Raw genomic sequence first — 18,206 nt, forward strand, 5'->3', positions numbered from 1 at the left:
AAAAACATTTGAGAGGGATGAAACTTGCTCTTGTCAATCAGTCTTATGCAGTCTCTGGCCTAAGGAGTCTTAGAGGTATTATTAAGGCAACCCAAGTTTAAAATTCTTTATTAGTCCCATTTACCCCCGTAACAGTTCTTTCCCCATGACAGCATTTGGCATGAATGGCAAGCAGCCTCCTGGTGGTGTTGGAAGGGATCCCTCGTTCTCTCTGGAGGCCAGGGTTGCTGGGGTGTCTGCTTGCCTGGGCATACTGTGCTGGCACTCACTGCTGAATGTCTTGGGCCTCACTGAATTAATGATATTTACTGCTGAGGCAGGAGGCGAGACACCACCTAAAACAAAACATTAGTGCTCAGCTTTGAGCTAAGAACTAAAATATAAAATCTTCTGTAAGATTTTAGTCTTTAAAGTCTAAAATTCTTCAAAGAGAAAAGGATGGCCTAATTTCTCTAGATCTCCTTCCTTTATAAATCAAGAGAAAAGTTTAATGTTACGGGCATAGAGTTTTGCTCTAAGCCATGGTATTTAAAGGAAGACGGACATGAAATAAGGAAAGTTCCTTCCATATATGAAAGGGGTAATTACTCCTGGTGCTAGGAGAACCCTGGAGAGGGACTTGAGGGGAAAAGTTCAGGGAAAGAGCCCTAATCAACTGGAACCCTAACCTCAAGTGGAGCTGCAATCTTTGCCTGAGGTATAGAGAGGCAAGATGATGGGTATAGAGAAATATGGGCGTACTAGTTTTAGAAACCCACTTCCTAAGGTTATCCTGGTATGTCTCAAGCCTCTCAGAGAAGTCCTACTCTCAGCATCAAATGAAAGCTATGGAGCATCAGAGAGGAGAGAGTTGTCTAGCAAGCTAGAGTTGAGATCACCCTTTATGTGTGTGTGTGACGGGCAGGGGGGACAGTGGAGTCCAGAAGTTTAGTGTGATTTGGTTATGAGATGTGGATGTGTTGAGAAATGGAGTATCTGAAGATGCCTGGGACTTGAGAAGATTCCTTGAATGAGACATCATGGGAGGAACCATGACCTTCATATCAGGCACAAATATAAGACACCAGAATTCCAAGTGGGCTAGCCATACTTCATTGAACATAGAACAGGATAATTATGACCCAGTGGGACAAGGGCATCAACTATCCATAGGACAGGCCAAAGACTAGAGCTTCTCCCTGGAATGCTGTGAATAAGCCTAAAGTCATAGGATACATAGGGAAGGAGCCAGGAGAAGGGAGATTATTTGAGAGTTGCTGATAGAACGTTTGTCCATGAAATTGACTGAATATATGTTCCAAACTGGGAGAAACAGAGTTTCATTCATTTGGCATGTCACTTAGGTAGAAGCTGATAAGAAACGGATCTTTAAAGATCACAGGGATCAATTTCTTGAAGGACTTTTAGCCTTTCAAGGGATTTTGGACTAAAAAATTCTACAGTTTTTTGTGCCGGCCCCAAGGCCGAATGGTTAAGTTCATGGTTCCTCTTTGGCAGCCCAGAGTTTCACCAGTTCAGATCCTGGGTGTGGCCCTGGCACTGCTCATCAGGCCAAGCTGAGGCGGTGTCCCACATAGCAGAGCCAGAAGGACCTACAACTAGAATATACAACTATGTACTAGGGGGCTTCAGGGAGAAGGGAAAAAAAAAAAAAAAAAGGAAGATTGGCAACAGATATTAGCTCAGATGCCAATCTTTTAGAAAACAAAAGAGTTCTACAGTTTCTGAAATTGTCCACTTGTCTCTTGAAATGAATATTTTGTAGTATTTAAAAATTTCTATTTTAATTTGCAAAAGCTAAATTGCCTAATAAATAAGATTTCACTTCCAGTTTGTACTTTTCATATAAAACAAAATTTGTAACCAATCCTATTGCCTCTAGCAAGGGATCTTTTATCATATTGATTCTGAGTAATAACGTTTGAGGTGTTTTTGCTCTGGGAAGTAGACATTTATCTTAGTTCAGAGTGCTTTCCCTTTCTTAATCAATTTTAATAATAATAAATATCAAAAAAATTCTATGTGAAAAGGTATAGAAAAAAAGAAAATATTGAATTAAATAAAGATTTTAGAAAGCAGACTACCAAAAGAAGGAAAGAACTTTTAATCATCATCATTTCTCTATTTTTTGAATTACATCAAAGCAAAGCCTAGAAAAGAACTTATCCTTCTCCTTGAGGAAATTGCATAGTAAAAAGTGCACAATATTAAGGCACCGCCATCTATACAATGGAACATCACTGACCATTTAAATGTTCAAGTTACTGCCAAGCAAAAATGCAATTTTAATACAGCATGTACTTACGATCTTATTTTGGAAATATATTTGTATATCTATTTATAAAAATAATTATAAAACTGTATTTCAAAATATTAAAATTTATCTTTCTTTCAGTTTATCTGAAATTTTTATGCTTTTTAAGGAAAATATGTCCTGCATAGAAATAGAGACTTTTGACTTTTTAAATAGAAGAAAAAATAGCTTACTGTCTGTGTTGCTTAGAAGGTTAGTGACTCTCTCTCCTGAAAAAAAACAACCCAAAAGATAATCTGTCACATAGAAGTGAACGTAGACTTGATGTTAGAGTAAGTCAGAATTGGAAGTTGGGTATTCTCTGCCTGAAATGATCCTTGAAGTTTTCTTTCATCTCAAGTAAGTCCACACATCATTCTGTTCCTCTAGTTACCTTTTCTTAAACCTTGTTCACAAATTGGCAACAGACACTTGATTGTATATGGTTCACGTTTGGCCCAGTCAGGATTCAGGCAGCTGCTCAACTTGGCTGGAAGTTTGAGGTCAACTCACAAAGATGATGAGACTAACAGGAACGCAGCAGTTAGAACTTGCCCCAAGTCATCAAACGCAATGAAATTCAGTATAAAAATCTAAAGCAATAAACTGATATGGAAAGAGGGGCACTCTTGAAATTGAGGGGAAAGTTTCCAGGTCAGGAGAGCTGCTCTTGCAATTTCTCCCTTACAACAGCTCCTCCATAGCGGAAGGGCAGGACCCACTCAGAGGGTAGCAGTACTGCAAATACAAGAGAGCAAGGCATTTTCAGAAGGAAAAACTTGACAGTTTCAATGGCTGATGACTTTTTTTCCTTTCTCTTTTTCAAAAATTTCTCCTAAAGATTAGGAGTGTCAGACGTTGACATCAGTCTCAGAGAACTGACCCGTAAAGTAATTAGAAGAGGAATTCCACCCATGGCCCACCCTCTTGTCTCAGAGCTGGGTCAGATGAAAGGCACCTCTGTTTACTTCCTGATCCGTATAATTTCTGTAACAAGGACCATCCCAAACTCATCTCCCGGCAGCTGCTATAACTGAAACTCAAGAGATTGCCCCGGGCACCGTGGCACCTTCTTAGAGCTGCTCGACCCTACTGGATTAGCTCTCCTTAGCACAGGTGGCAATTTAACAGGAGACCAAACTTTTCCACTAGTAAGAGACCACTGAAGATTACTTCAAAGACCATAGGCCTAAAGCAGAGCTAAAGAAACCACAGGATTTTCTAAAATGTGTAGACATTGCCCACCCTCCCACCCATCCTTTCAGAGGAAGATGATTATGCTAGCAGTGGGAATGACAGGGAGCAAAGATTAATATAATTTCAAAAATGAAAAAGAAAAAGTGGCGTATTTTCATTTGGAGTTCTAAAACTGCAGGTTTTAATCTTGAAATACACGTTTAAGCATCCATATTGCATAAAGACTGAGTGATGTTTCAAACAAAATATTACCAAATTTTTGCTGGAGAAACTTCTTGCAATGATACAGAAAGCAATAGCAAGGGTTAATTTATTCTTTTTTATTACACAATCTTCTCTATTTATTGTAAAATACTGAAAACTTAAAAATAAAGTAACAACTCGTGGCTATCCTTTTCACAATAGTCCGGCACTTTAATGAAGCTGCTCACGTAAAAATGTTGGTAAATAGAACATAACACATATGCCACAATATTTCCTAACTTACAGTGGAAGCTCAAAAAAGAATTTTGAAAGCAGATGAGTCAGATAGTTAGACAAAGACCAGATTAGTTAAAAGACAGATTGGAGGCTGAGAAAAATGGCTGTGAAATGCTGACGCGAGACTCTAAATTACAGGATAATGCACATAAAAGCACTTTGACACATGTAAGAACAAATGTAACTGTTATTAGAAGGTTAATACTCCATATACTGGTATTCGTGTATATATACATGAGGAACTATCAAAATATTTCCTTAGTTTTTTGAACACCAGATTTTGTGAATTCAACTAGAGAAATCAAAGTGGTTTAGGGATTGATTTCTTTTTGCATTCTTATAATTACATCCCAGTCGTTGAAATCAATGGAAACGAAGAAAAAAAATATGGAACATGCCTAGTTGGAACGTTGAGCAAATGTCAGATCTGTCTTGTGTTTTTAGATTTTAATCTCATACTAGCAGACCACTACCTAACTATTTGCAACTACTGGAAAGAATTGTTTTAAAAACGGAATAGATGTGAAAAAGAAAATAACAACAGAAATGAAAGGTTTATTGCATAAGAATAAAGTCTCAAAATGCTTTATAGTTTATATTCACTCCTATTTTGTTTTCTTTATTGTATAGGGTAGAAAATTGAAATAAAAATATATGGAATCTAGTAAGACATTCGGTATCATAATTGTACTTTTTATAAAAATGCAATTTCTACTCCTACTTCTCAAATAAGAGCATGCGTTTTCTATACCTGCCAGGATTTTCTCTAATATTAATTTTTTAAGTAAGTCAGACTTGTGCTTTCTGCCATATGCAAGCAAAAACATCCTAAGGGGTCTGACAATGATCTGAACAGGAACCCCTAACTTCCTAACCAGTGTTCTGATTTATAGATGTATTTATTTAAGAGAAGTATTTTGTCGGGAAGTATCAATTAAGAATAGGATCTGACCTTTGCTACCATTGCTGGCACATCAAAACAAAATTGGAAAAAAGAAGATGGGCTATGCTCAGCCACACTCTTAAATACTTCTGGAAGTAAATTGAGTCCAGAATATGAGTAAATCACCTCAATCTCTCTCTCTCTCTCAATCTTTCTTTTTGGGAAACAGCGCCCATTCTCCACCACCCAAAATGACTCTTACGTAATCTGCGAAGAATAATTGGTCACATCTTCATTCTTTCATTGCATTACTTGCAACCTTATCTTAGATTATTTATTATAGACATGTCTATATGGCAGAGAGCTTTCCATATTTGTGCTCGGTAAATGTACGCATGGATTTACTTACAGCACAGGTGCTCACATTGCAGTTTCTATACTAAGAAGGGCCTGTACTTAATCCCCAGTTTGACACTTAGCCTTGTAACCTTAAGCAGATTACTCAATTTCTCTGAACCTTGATTTCATCACTCCTACTTCACAGGGTTATCATAAAGATGAAAGGAGATAATGCACGTAGAGTGCATAGCACGGGCTTGTTTGTTCTTCTTCCTATTGTTAATTTTATTATTATTTTAATCTTTATTTATGTCCTTCTATTTCCTCTTTTCTCCCCAAAGACAGGCACTTGTCCTAACCATCTTTCTATGCCAGCACAAAAGGAATTCAGTTAGGTTTGCATTCATTAATGCCTAATCATTCTCTGCCTATACCAATAATTTTATTTGCTTTTCTTAGGTCAAGAATAGCTCCTGCTTGTATATCATGGTCATGTATCCTGGTTTAATATGAGACTCGTGTATGGCCCAGCTGGGCAAATACCAGGGAGATGAGAGAAGCTGCAGAGAAGGACTGGAAAGGAGCTAATGGATTTTAGAAGTATGCAAAGAAAAAGAGAATCCCCCCTCCAAATGCCAATATTTAAAAACTGAGTCACTGGGAAGAAGATGATGTCATTAACAGAAACAGAAATTAGAACAAGGAATAGAATTAGGTGGGATAATAAAGAGTTCACGTAGGATCTGTCAGCAATGAAATACCTTCCTATGCTGAGATGGCGACATCCAGGTGAAAGTATACGATTGGAACCTGGGAGACGGGTCAGCCTGGAGTTGTCATCTGTTCAAGGTTTTAGTTGAAAACATAAACTTAAGTTAGGTTGTAATTGAAGAGCGAATAACTAGGGAAAAGATAATTAACAACAAATCCTTGGGAAAATATTTATATTTAGGGACTGGAAGGAGACAGAAATATTAATTTTTCAACATAGCTAGCAAGCACTATGTCCAAGGTTTACATAGGTAGAGTTTCGTAGTTGTAAAAAAATTGGGGGATGCGATAAAAAAGTATTATATCTTAACTGCATTACTAATGCCCATTTTACGGTAGCTAATGGGAAAATATCACCTTTTAAAATTTTTATTTAAACACAATTTCCCATAACTCCTCTCATGTAGATTTTTTATTATCTATGAAAGGAGTATGCAGTCCCTCTTAAACAAAATTGAGCAGGAAATTTTATAGGAATTCTTTTGCTTTAAATTACTTATTTGTTGATATTACATACACTTGGTTTTTCCTTATTCCTTCCACATCAGGTTAGTATACATTCGGTGTCAACACCTAATTACACTTCCTTTTAACTTCAAATTTTGCCGCACCCTAGGATAACTTAGAGAATTTTGAAAACTCCTGATGCCCTATAGCAACTAAATCAGCATATCAGGGAGTGGAAGCCAGAAGTTAGTAGTTTTACGAGACACTCAGGTGATTCCAATATGCAACAGAGTTTCGGAAACTGTCTAAGGAAGATGATTGAAAAGGCTCTGTCTCCAGGAGGGAAGTCTCAGCATGTGTGCATTTGGAGGAGGGCTGACTGAGTTTCCAGAGGTGAAAAGTGAGTTTCCCAGCTTTGCCTAGACTGGATCCTGGTTCATCAAAACTAACGTGGAACCATTCAAAATCTCAAACTCATTATTACTTTACATAAAGAAAGCACTTTCAGAAAGACTTTACACTATTTGGAATTAGGAGAACTAAGCTGCTATTCAATCTTGAGAAGTGGCTGTTCTCGTTTGAAAGATGAGTAGCTGCTACTTGACTTGAAAAAGTATGAAGATTTTTCTGCGCCTCAGTGATGAAACTTGAAGACGTTTGTAGAGTTTGCTATGTCTAGAATTGAAAATGATTCACAGTAAAAACAAAACAAATGTAGAAAATTATTCGGTAGCATATGGAACTTAGGAGAAAAGAAATTTTGATTTCAAATGCTATTAGAATTAGTAGGTATTAAGGGAGAAAAAGTATCAGTACCTAAAGTGGTTTTGGTTATTTTCCTTTTGGGAAGGTGGGACAAATGTATGTTAGCTCTTTATATATTATATATGTAGTTTTGCAAACTTCTCTCTTTTTTGTTTTTGGTGATGAAGATTCACCCCGAGCTAACATCCGTTGCCAATCTTCTTCTTTTTTTGCTTGAGGAAGATTTGCCCTGAGCTAGCTTCTGTGCCAATCTTCCTCTATTTTGTGTGTGGGATGCCACCACAGCATGGCTGATGAGTGGAGTAGGTCTGCACCCAGGATCCGAACCTGCGAACTCGGGCCACCGAAGCAGAGCATGCAAAATTTTAACCACTCAGCCACTGGGCAGCCCCAACTCATTTTTTAATGTAACACTATACCATGATAATTTTATTTCTCTTTCCTTTTGTTTTCTTTTTGGAAAATATTTTATTTTTTTAATTAATTAATTAATTAATTTTATATTTATTTATTTTTTTTGGATGTACATCATAATATATTTCGAATTCTGTGTAGTTTATATCATGTTCACCACCCAAAAACTAATTACAGTCCATCCCCTCACATGTGAGCCTAATCTCCCCTTTTGCCCTCCCTCCTCCCCCTTTCCCTATGGCAACCACCAATCCAATCTCCAATGCTATGTGCTTGTTTGTCGTTGTTTTTATCTTCTACTTATGAGTGAGATCATATGGTATTTGACTTTCTCCCTGTGACTTATTTCACTCAGCGTAATACCCCCAAGGTCCATCCATGTAGTCACAAATGGCCAGATTTCATCATTTCTTATGGCTGAGTAGTATTGCATACATCAAACTAAAAAGCTTCTGCACAGCAAAGGAAACCATCAACAAAACGAAAAGACAATCTAACAATTGGGGGAAGATATTTGCAAACCATCTATCAGATAAGGGGTTAATATCCAAAATATACAAAGAACTCATACAGCTCAACAACAAAAAAACCAACAATCCAATTAAAAAATGGGCAAAGGATCTGAACAGAGATTTCTCCAAGAAGATATACGGATGGCCAAAAGGCATATGAAAAGATGCTCAACATCGTTAACTACCAGAGAAATGCAAATCAAAACTACAATGAGGTATCACCTCACTCCGGTCAGAATGGCTTTAATTAACAAGACTGGCAAATATTTTAAATGACTAGGTAAATGTCTGACATATAGGTGGACCATCATTTATTACAAAAGTCCAGTAATGTCAGATAACTTTTGTTTCCAATTTTTTGCCATAATAGACAATGTTATAATGAATATCATTGTAAATAATCCTTTCTCTGTATCTTTATTTTATTAATTAAATAAAATTTAATTTAATTCTAGAAGTAGAATTATTCCGGATACAGTAGGGAAGATAAAGGATATAAACTATTTGAAGGTCCGTGATCTTAACGACAAAATATTTTCCAGAAACGTTGTAAAAGTGAAAGCTTTTACTAGTATTTCATGAGTGTATGTCTCATTCTACCCATTCTAACAAGGGCTGTTATAGCTTTAAATCTTTCTTACTGCAACTGAACTCCTTTAATTCATGTATCATCCATTATTGGAGATTTTAATCATGAATAAAACTGATTTATAACATTATTTTAGCAGCATATTTAGAAAAAGAGAATTGACAATCATCTATTTAATTACTTTGAATTTCAGGCACTAAAATAAAAATTTTCCAATGGAAAAATGCAAAGGAAATTCTTGTTTTCCCTTATGAAACAGAGCAGTGATGTCAGTTTTCAAAGATGAAGGAAAGAAAAGTAACATTTTTCAACATGTACTATATATTCTTATTTGGGAGTTTGTTGTTACTGTAGATTAGGAAGTTGAATTTCAGAAAGTTTAAATAAGGTTTTCAGGAATTTTCATTCACTAAGTGGCATCAGTGTGAGTCAACATCAGTTTTGAGTTCAAATTCTGTGATTTGAAATAAATAATGATTTATTCTTATTTCCATGGAAAAAAAATAATGTGGGATTTAGTGAGGACATTGCCTTCTCAAAAAGCGACCATCTTAGGAATTAAGTGCTGAGAAACAAGAACATGGTAGTGTATTAATTTAGTGAATAAAAAAAGAGATGTTTGTCTAAAAATATAAATATTACAAAAAAGTGACACCGTGAAAACAAATTTGTTTTAAATTGTGTTGAGCCACAAATGGTTTCCAATTGATTCAGACGGTCAATGAACTTAAACATGGTTTTTATTTCAATCCAAGAAAGGAAGTGTTATTTTTACAGGCTCGTTTCATCTCATTTTTATAAGATGCCACATCACAGAATCCCGACTAATATATAGAGAGCTTTGATGTTTGATATTCATAAACCACAAGAAAAATGAAATTGATATTTTAAGTGTATAGAAATGTTTTTCCTTAAATTTTAAATAGAAAAAACAATAATACTGAGCTTCAATACTGAGTCAAATATTCCTATTTTAAGAAAAATTTTTTTATTCAAATATAATGTCTTCAGAATATTTCTTTGTGATCATATATTTATTTGTGATGATGAAAATAAAAGTTACACTTTGTTTCACACGTAACATTGCATTTTTTGATATAGAGAACATGTATGTATGTATATATATGCATTAGATTATAGATTAAGATATATTTTCTACATGTATACAAATGTTATATATCTATGTGTAAAAATCGAAAAATAGTCGCATATACAGTATACAAGTAAAAGGCATATTCTCTATTACATAAATAGTTATTTACAGATTCTATGCTATATAAGCAATGCGTATATTACACCTAACTATGTATTCTTTGCACGTGCATGATAGTAAGTTACTTCCCCTTTTAAAAATAATGCTACGCATTTTACTTGGAATAAAAGTAGCTCTGACTTTCTCAAAAAGAATCTTAAATAAATAGAACAAGAACCCAACAAGTTATCATAAAATCTAGGTTGCACATGCAAATTTCCAAAAGTAATGAAGTACAAACACAGGAACAAATTAACAAAAGAGGCCATATCCTTTATGCCAAAGAACACACAGATGGCTATTTTTTTTTTTATTTCTATATTTTCTTCATTTCTCGCCTATGATTGGGGGGAAAACAACCTTCAAAAACCAAAGTTAAAGCACATGTACTAAACTTTAAGTGTTTACTTAAACACTTAAAAATAAGTATTTTCCCCTGAAAAATGTGCTTGTATTTTATTTAGAATAAGATTAGCTCTGATTTTTTTTAAAAATGAATATAAATAAATGAAAAAATAAGTGGATAAGGACCCAAGATGTGTGCACAATTTATAAAATCTCTGTCAACTATACCTTCCACATAACTATTTGAATCAATAATTTATCAGAGGTCAGGACCCTTCTCTGCTCTGGTGCTGCAGACAGAGGCAGTAAATTCTTCCTTCCTTCTTAGACTAAAGGTGATTTTCTCGTGGTGGGGGTGTGGTCACTGATTCTATTCTGTTCCTGCCCTGAAGATCTATAAACTAACCAAATCTGACATTCCTGCTTAGAAAATCACTAAAAGGCAAGTCCAGTTATTGGATAAAGTTGCTCGTTGTATTTTCCAAAAGCAAATTAAGTTGCAAGATATGTGTTTTAGCACTCAGGAAGACACATCATACTTATGTGGGGAGCTAGGAATGCAGAAAGGCCAAATAAGATCAAAGAAAAAAATTTGCATTTTTCTCTTTTCTCTTTAGCCAAAATGTCACTAGTAACATCTCCAAAATTATTACATTTTACTACGTTTCTTGGCTGTCTTTAGCCCTCAAGCTCACAAAAGTATTAAAACAGAGCCTGAAGAGTCTTAAGGAAGCACTAAATTTTAAGCATTTGTACATTAAGAAAAAGAATGCTATCTATTTAATTAACATGTCACCTCCTGGAAGGCCAGGTGTTCTTTAGAAGTTACCTATGTAAGTATTGATCCATCTAAACCTCATATGAGTTGACAAGATAATGTGGTAACAGAAGCTTTGTCTGAGGGAAAAAATATGTCTAAAGACTTGTTTACTACTTCTACGCCCGTTTAAGAAAGGATCTCACAGTGCAGCCTTTGTTCCTAAATAGGATAGTGCCTTCACTACAAGTCGATGCTTGTAGACAATTTTACTCCGATTATTTGTTGTTCATTATTTACGTGTGTAGGTTAGAAATGTTATCGGCGTTTTTAAGGCTAGATTCATTCCCCACATGTGGGTAACATATTAGACATATTTAGATATAGTATGGTTGATTTCAGAAAACAAAGAAAAATGCTACATGAATTAGTAAAAGAATGTCTATCTGCTCTTAATATTTGTTTAATTATATACATTGATATATGCACGTATCTATGAACTGTAAATATATAATTATGTGTATACTTGTATATTGAAATGTATTTTCATGCAGATCCATAAACTGTTCATGTAATTGGGATGATTTTTCTTTCCTTAGTATTAAATAGTATCTTGAGAAAAAGAAAATATAAATATGACTGACTCACTCTCTTAAAAATGCTTCAGAATAATAATGATTGCATAATACAGAAAAGAAATTTTAGAGCAGTGTAATAAAAATATAGATGGGTCCAGGTGCCAAGCTTTTATGGTTTAACCAAGTACAAAGATGAAACCCGTAAGTACCATTTCAGATGTGAATCTGAACAGGCCCTAACCACTCTAGACAGTGCTCACCACCTGTAAGGAACTTTCCTTAGATAACCACTTTATATGACAACCAGTATATGACTTATTGCTCACTTTCAAGAGTCAGGCCGAAATGCTTTAAAATATAAATAAAATGATTTCAAGTTTTAGAAACTAAATTTGAAATGTACTACTGTCGTAATCTGCCATGACTCACTGAATTGACTGTCAAGCAATAATGACAAAGGGAAATTGGGACATCTAGCTGGCCCCCGAGTAAAAGAGAGACTGGGATACACACAAATTTTGGGTGATTAGGAGAATTTAGTATAGGAGGAAGCAGGAGCAATTGTCCAGGTTCTACCACAGCAGAAGAAAATGTTCCACTATGAATCCATGTATTCAAATTTTGTGATTTCTTAAGTTGGGTTCTTCTTCAGCTGTCTATTGCTATGTAACGATCACTTTTAAGCTTAGTGGCTTTAAACAGTGACTATTTTAATATCTTTTGCCATGCTCTGGGTTTTCTGCGCTTAGCTAGTGGATTTTTTGTTCCTGTAATGTTCCCTGACTGGACTTGAAATGCAAGATGGCTCCTGCACCTGGTTGGCAGTTGGTGCTGGCTGTCTCCTGTGAGCTCACATGAAGCTTTTGAGAATGCCTTGTTTCTCTTCCACTTGACTCTGTGTGGTTTGGGTTTCTCACAGAAAGCAATTAGGTTCCAGGAGGGAACATTCAAAGAAGACACATTCCAATGAATGAAGGCTTATCAAACCTCTGTTTGCATTATACTTGCTAATATCCCATCAGCCTAAGCTAGACACCAGGCCACTCTCACAGGAAAGGTAGGAGAGCATGTATAAAAGGCGTGGGTTCATTGGGAGCCTTGAAAGTAACTGTCTTCCATGGTCGCCCTTGTGTTTATGTGGTTTAATAGGAGGATGATCTCAAAAGAAGCAGATTCAGGATAGTAGGATTGAAAGGGGAAGAAGGCTAGCCAAGCTGGAGAACAGTTTCAGACTGATCCCATGGGAAGCCCTGAAGCTAAATTTCACACAGTGTTAGTCCAACTTTCAGACAAGGGGCCATGGGACTCTTATAACCAAGCCAGTCAATTTTCAGCTGAGGTGAGCTCCACCGTTTAAGAATGGTAGTAAGGGGACATAGTCTCCCAGTGAGACAGGTCAGGGCAGTTCTCTGGAGAGTGGAATAGCTGTTAGTTACCATCAGCCAACTCTCATCGCTGGTGCAAGAAGTACAAACAGCATCTACTGCAGATGTTGACCTGTCAAACTTGGCTTCCATGTTTGTAGGGTTATTGATCTCAGTGATCTTGATTCCACAAATCCTTCTCATTGTAAAATTGTCCTCCATTCTAGGTCTTGACTTCAAGAACCTCAGAAACCATGGACTACATCCCTAACCACAGTAAAGCACTCTCGTGAAGCAGAGTCTTATTATCATAAAGACCTCCTATTTTTCTCTCCTTACTCTTGTATTTAGGAGTATTTTTATATTATTATAATAACTATTATATTTTTCTCTCTACTCTTAGAAAATCTTTAGAAAAAAAGAAGAAAATCTACGACATTCTTATTTTTCTTCACGTATTTTTTGAAAGAATACCCTAATTAAAGTGTAGATATCAATTTGTAGCTTCAAATACTAAGCCCATAATTCTCTTACTGGGTGATAGAGAAGGAAGAGGAAGATGGAAATGGGGAGGAGAATTTCTACGAAGAGGACGTGGAGAGTTGAGGGAGACAGGGGGCCTTCCTGATGTACAGAATGAAGTGCCTTGACTCTGCAGTACCCTTATCAGAGAGGACCAACCAGAAGAGACGTGATTTGTGACAAATCTTTAATGAAGGCAAATGAAAGATGAGTTTATTCATGAAACACCAAACTGAAGATATAATTTAGAAGTATACAAATATTTAAATTCTGAAAAGGAAAAAATGAACTGTCTTAAGAAAAGGGAATTTTACATTATCCCAACAGAATAAAAATAGGAGGAATCATTTGTGATATACTTACCAGACTGGAAAAAAATAGTTACTACAGCGATCATAAAAGACATAGCCAGTTTGAAGAAATAGAAAAGAAGTTGGACTTTAAAAGTAAATACATATTTGGATGGAAATATTGATAGGATATTGAAGTTGAAAATGCAATAATATTTTCATACACATGAGCTTTGTATAATATTTACATTCAGGCTGAATAAAATATGGTGTATTTTAACATTATTTCTAAAATTTCAACATGAAATGTGTGACAGTCTTTGATCATAAAGACAATATTCCCAACTTAATTTGTAAATGGAATTAAGTAAAATTATCATTAGTGTTTTTTTAAACAAAAATCTTAAAGAATAGTGAACAAAATTCTAAACAGTAAGATTAGTGAACAGACTCACTTATCAAACATTAAATACATTCCAGAGCTATGATAGCTAAAACAGTTTAGTGCTGATAAAAGGCAAGACAAGACAGACCCAGATGCAGATGGACATATTTTTAATATAATAAAAATTGCCTTAAAGTTAGTTGTGAAAAGATGACTCCCAGAATTCCCTTATTCTGTAATAGTTTTAATGTCTCCATAGTAGATTTAAAAATAATATATCAAATCATAAAGGTACTAGAAGGAAACGTATTACTCAAAGAATAAACCTGGAGCAGAGAAGTTTTTTTAATTAGATCATAATATTTCAATGATGTATGGTGGAAACTGATAAATTCTCATAGCAATTAAACATTTCTGTAGGTTAAGAAATCATAAATAAAATCATATCTAAAATAACAAAATGGGAAAGTTGTTACACATAGGACACATAAAGGTTAATGGTGGTTTTTAATAAAGGTCATTTATAAATCATTAATTAATCAACAATTGAATAAAATTATTCAGTTGTATATATACACGTGCATGCACATGTGTGTGTATGTGTCTGTTGAATGAGAGAGAATACACACGTACAAGGTGGGCCAAACAATGAGGAAATGTTCAACAACTTAATGGAAAAATAAGCAAACCATATGGATTAATCTTTAAGAAGAGATCAATAGTTAATGGACACACGAAAGTATGCTAAAATTGATCATAATTTTATGATGCTAATTAAAATCTAAAAATACCAATACACAATTTTATCTATTATAGAAGCTGTTTGATAGAATGAAATATTATCTAGACTAGTTTGAGGAAATACACACATCATGAATTATTGGTGAGAATGTTAATTGGTGTAACTTGCTTGTAAGGAAAATTAACAGTATCTACAAAATTTTGACATGGGTGTGTCATTAGATCAAGATAGTAAACCTAAAAATACATTTGAAAATCTACATGGAAAAATACATTCAAGGATGTTTCTATAAACACTGTTTGTAGTTTGAAAAAGTGATAGATACAGGGAATAATTTACAGTTATTTTAAAAATAAATTAGATCTACTTATAATCTAACGTGATTAGAAATGCATACACACACACACATGCACACTCATATTCCCATTTTTCTATATGTATCGAAGTTTTCTTGAAGCATAAATAACCTGAACTTGGTTCTGTAGTAGACTAAATGTATGCAATAGATTACTACTTTTTGAATTTTTTAATATGATATGCACTTTGGCAGAGATATAATAGGTGCTCACTAATCCTATTTCCTCTTCCTGGGGCCACAGGAAAATTAAGTTTCTCAGCTGACCTTGTATTTAGATTGGGACCACGGCACTAGTTCAGCCAAATGGAACAGGGATATAAATGACATACACCGCTTCTGGATCTAAGTATCATGTGTTGAATATGATCTCCCATGATCTCTATCTGCAGTCATCAAAGCTGGAAGGAAAGGATTCAGTGATGGCTGAGCCACACCGTGGAAGGAGTGCAGAACGGAGTTGCTGCCGGGAGGAGAGCAGCGAGGCAAGCTGCCAGACCCACATTTGATGACAAGGGGAGCAAGAGGTAATGTTCATTGTCTTATTCTACTGAGATTTTAGGGTTCCTTTATGATCGCAGCCTAGGTTTGCCTGTCTGAAAAATAATAAATACATATGTATATTTTAATAATTTTCCCCCAAAAGTACAGAATAAATCTTAATGTAAGAAATACCTTAAGTTTGATTTTGTTATGCTCCATCTGAGGGTTTTATTTTCCCTTGAGAACGTATTTTTAATTTTTTTTATGAGTCAGGAAAAAATAAAATTTGCTACAATTTTATTTATTTTATGATTTCAACATATATTAACCTTTTTTTCCCAAATCAGAAAATATTTTGAAATACCAACCTAATTACTAGGCACTTGATAGAGTCTTGGGATATACTTATAACCTAAGGCAGAGAATGAATAATTTCTTTCACAAAATATCGCAGATATTATGAAAATAGAGGAAAATGGCTATGACTGCTTAAATGTCTCAGGTAGAGAAAATGTCTGTGTCATTGCTCAACCAAAAATCCAGAAATAACCCATCTCGGGTGTGGTTTGTGTTGTACAGGTGAGGAAAATCTTTTAAAAAGGGACATGCAGTTCTAATAATAGGCTTCACTATTTTGAATGAATCTTAACATATAATTTGCAAGTGATACGAAACTATAATGTTTTACAGTATTCTACTTGAGTGACAAAACCAAATGCAGGGTGGCTAAAGGTTATCTAATCTTACGAATAATATGTCAACGTTTCAATAGAGAATACAGTAAAAATTATCACATCCATTGTGACAGTCGCTTTATTTAAATTTCAGTTGATTATCTTGGAATAGTGATAATTTTAACCCAAAGATAGACAAAGTTACTCTCAAATACACAAATCATTTGAGAGTGACAGTATTAAGATATTCAAGCCTAAAATTTTAGTGTTTTTATTTACAAAATTAATTCCTTGTTAGTGTTTTACTTGAGTCCTTGAATCTGGAGGGTAATCTAGTTTGCAAAGCTACAAGACTTTTGGCATAAACATGAATAGTATGCTTTTCAATAGCCAAGACTTTGTTTAGAGGATCTATGAAAATACAAGAAAGTCTGTTGTTTTATTTAAAATATTTTTTTACACAAATGTGTATATGATTTTATGTAGATATGCATATCGTGACATATAATACACACTGAAATTTTGGTTTGCTTTTTTCTTGTCCCTCTGCACTAAACTCTTGTCACTCTCGAGTATGATGAGCCTCGCTGACATTCTTGGAATAGAACCTCTGTAGCTTACATGAGGTCATCTCCTTCAGTCTCTTTCTTGCATTCACACTACTCTGGATGATCATCTTTTATTCTATTTTGACTGTGAAAGGAAATTCCACATCAAATGACTTCAGTTCCAGATAAATATTTGGGTATAGATTTTATTTTAGGCTTGAAAATGAAGGAAAGTGATAACCTGGTTGTATGGTCAACCTGATCTTCCCAATATTCTCCCACTGTTCCATTAACAATATATTGTTAGTGAACACTTAAAATATTTCAGATTCTTACTGTATGCAAGGCATACCTATATGAAATTTGAAGTGTTATTAAAATTGAAATCTTCTCTTAGCAGCATTTTAATTAGCAATGCAAATATTCCTAGGGCACAGATATTGAAGTATATCTTGCCACGAAGCTGCTTAAAAGTTTCTACCCTTTTCCAGGTGTTGCAGTGTAGAAAGAGACATTTAATGATGAACAAAAGGGCTCCTCGATGCCAGTAACATATCATCCCAGACTGAACAATGCATATTGTAATAGGCAATTCTTTCTTATTTTATCATATCATTGGAAGAAAATACGAGCAAGAATAGGTGTTCTTGTAATCCTGTAACATATTTATTAGAATCTTGACTGGGCGGGGCTGAAAAGGAAAACAGACTCTCCAGTGAAGAGGCTTTTTCAATGTTAAGTGTGTGCCTTAGATTTATCAGCCTAAGAGATGGAAACAAGAAGATGCAACAGTATTTCCTTGTTCTTACATATTTGAAGAGATTTTATTTCAGTCAGTAGCTTCTGATCAAGTGAAACTGCTGCTCAACTGCCTCTCCTACTAATGTTCATATGCTTGAGAGAACTTTATCTTGAATTTTCTTTGACCTATTGCCCACCCTCTCCTCTTACCCCCACAACTGGAATGCGAACTCTATGTAGATAAAGACTTGGTTTTGGCCAGTGATGTATCTCCAATATGTGGCACATGGTATAGTCAACAAATATTTGTTGAATGGATGAATGAATGAATCTAGGATTTTCATGAGCCCTGGATTCCCTATTTGAAGCACAATTTTGAAGTCTTGTCAGACAGACACTAGAAAGTGCTTTAGGATTTGAGGAAGATGAGTTATCAAGACTATTCCATTTCCTCTGTCTCTAATACATAAGTACCTGTTC

Source organism: Equus asinus, chromosome 8 (genome assembly GCF_041296235.1).
Source record: "Equus asinus isolate D_3611 breed Donkey chromosome 8, EquAss-T2T_v2, whole genome shotgun sequence".
NCBI classification, from domain to species: Eukaryota; Metazoa; Chordata; class Mammalia; order Perissodactyla; family Equidae; genus Equus; species Equus asinus.